This window comes from Rhagoletis zephyria, unplaced genomic scaffold (genome assembly GCF_001687245.7).
Source record: "Rhagoletis zephyria isolate East Lansing unplaced genomic scaffold, Rhagoletis_zephyria_1.1 Rzeph_scaffold_02302, whole genome shotgun sequence".
Lineage (NCBI taxonomy): Eukaryota > Metazoa > Arthropoda > Insecta > Diptera > Tephritidae > Rhagoletis > Rhagoletis zephyria.
This window is the reverse complement of record NW_016159386.1, coordinates 1-2,300: the sequence shown is the minus strand read 5'-3', so window position 1 is coordinate 2,300 and position 2,300 is coordinate 1. Positions and strand designations below refer to the sequence as shown.

General features: G+C 29.7%; 1 long non-coding RNA gene across 1 annotated transcript; it reads right to left on the bottom strand.

Moving 5' to 3' along the window:
* Positions 1-420: 420 nt before the first annotated feature.
* LOC108366520 (uncharacterized) lies at positions 421-856 on the bottom strand. Its single transcript, XR_001848100.1, has 2 exons — positions 811-856; positions 421-570 (listed from the first exon to the last, which is right to left on the bottom strand). It is a non-coding gene; the product is annotated as an uncharacterized LOC108366520 (long non-coding RNA).
* Positions 857-2,300: the final 1,444 nt, after the last annotated feature.

The following is a 2,300-nucleotide window of genomic DNA, read 5'->3' as shown; positions in this document are numbered from 1 at the left end:
TGAGGGTTATAATCCATAAGTGCGGCCGAAGGCCGCCTACGCAGAAAGGTGTACTCTGCAAAAGGTGTTCAGCGCCTTTTCTTCGCAACACAGAAAGAGAATTCTACTTTGTGAGGGTTATAATCCATAAGTGCGGCCGAAGGCCGCCTACGGAGAAAGGTGTTTATACACAAAAACCCTGTATACCTTTTTTCCACATTAATTCCATTTTCGTGAAAACTATAAAGAGGTATATGTATAAATATGTATATCAAATTAAAGAGAATTAAATTCTCTATCAAATGACATCAAAATTGTCCAATTCCTTGAAGAGATTTTCGAGAAATATTAATTTGAGGAAATACTTAATTTGAACTTTGACCTTTAATAATTGTTGTAGTTGTTGTTTCCCAAAAAAAATAAATATACCGTTATGTTCATCCTCAATGGTTTCTATCGATCCTATTTTTTTTTTTTAATTCGAGATTTGGTAGTATTGTGCATTTGTTCCTAATTTTCCAAATATGCCTGCTACTTCATTACTAATTACTCAATTTTCCAACTGCGCCTTCTTTGTTGGCTCGACATATCCTAAAAAGACATAAATTTATATTAAACAATAGAAATCGCTAAAGNGGCAGCAATATTAATTTGTATCAAATATAACATTAAACGGTGGTTCTAATACATTTTTTGATATTATTAAGTACATACATTATATGGTATTTCTTTCAAAAATTAATGTACTATATGAACTTTTTTTCAAATATTTCTTAAGTTTCTTTCATGAGTGCTGAAAAGCAACCATGCGTGTAAGAAATTGTGTGCTACCTAAAATTTCATCTCTGGAAACTTTATCCCCATAAAGGACTTCACCACAGTTTTTTTACTGGATATACTGAGATATCTACCTTTTGGCGGATTTATTTTACTTTTATTTTATTAATATTTTTATTATTTATTATTATATTTTATTATTATTAATAATTTGTTGTGTCTTTGTGTTCTTTTTTTTAATTTTTACTTATATTATTTGCTGTTTATTTTAATTTGTTTAATTCTATGAAAACTCTAATTTTTGTCAAAGACACATTAATAGTAAAATATTGCATAATTTTAGGTAATCTGTAGTAATTGATCGAGTTGCTTAATCACTCGCTGGTTTTGTTTGTTCATATTGTAGGCTTTTTGTTTTTGTTCTTTTTCGACTCCTTTATTTCCTCAGAGGAGTCCAACTTGTATGTTTTCATCGATTATTTGTTTAGCACTCATTTTGACGAATTTCAACGCGCACAATATCGGACACATCAGACCATCCCTGGTGGTCGGCCTGATTTATTTTTAACTACGTATTTTTAATTAATTAATTGTTCCGAATTCACGACACTGAATTTGCACTTTCTGTCACAGGGTTTCCAGTTATGAAATATGTAGATAATCGAATATTTGTTCATATAGATATGTATATGAATGTGTACATATGTATGTACATACATAGTTACTTTAATTATTTTAGTCATAGTTTAATAAGCTTTTGGACTCCAAGCATGTACAAATTTCACAAAAATTAATCAATCTTCAAAAAATTTCTTTGAAACTCTTATTCTTGTGTTTTCTGTTGTAGATTGAATTATTTTTTAAATAAAAATTATTAAAAATAATGGAGTGAACAGAAGCTGCAAACAATATCATTTTGATTATCCAAGTTTCCAAGGCTGAAAACAATGCCGAATCGCGTAGAAGGAAAAAAGGAAACCTGGTCATGCTTTTTTAAACTACCGGCCGGAAGAGCTCCTTAACTAACCAAAAGATAATTTGAAAACTGGCCCGAAAAATAAATAAATATAATTATGAATTTGGATGCTAGAGCTCTGACAATAACTGTATGTACATATTAACATGTAATTGTTATCTTCTATTATATTATGTTGGCAACAAATTGCCAAAACACTATGAAAGCATCCAATATATATGTACACTTCTGGCCAGCTGATTAAGTTAAGTGACATTTGGACCAGTTTTGGTTACATCGCTTTGTTTACTTTATTTTTATAATTTTTTATACATGTCTAGCACATTGTATAGCCAGCACCACATAAATTAACACTTCAAACTTCGTACAAAATTTATAAAAATTAAACAATCTTTAACAATTACACCCAAAACATTTAAACTCATTATTAAAACATTTTAGAAAAATTTAAAGTACGCATTTTTATAGCCCATTCAATTTTAGTAGGCCAAAGTGCAAATTTTTAAACCCTAGAAAATTGCGTTGATTTTTATACCCGAGCGCACTTGTGCACAAGGGTATATTAATT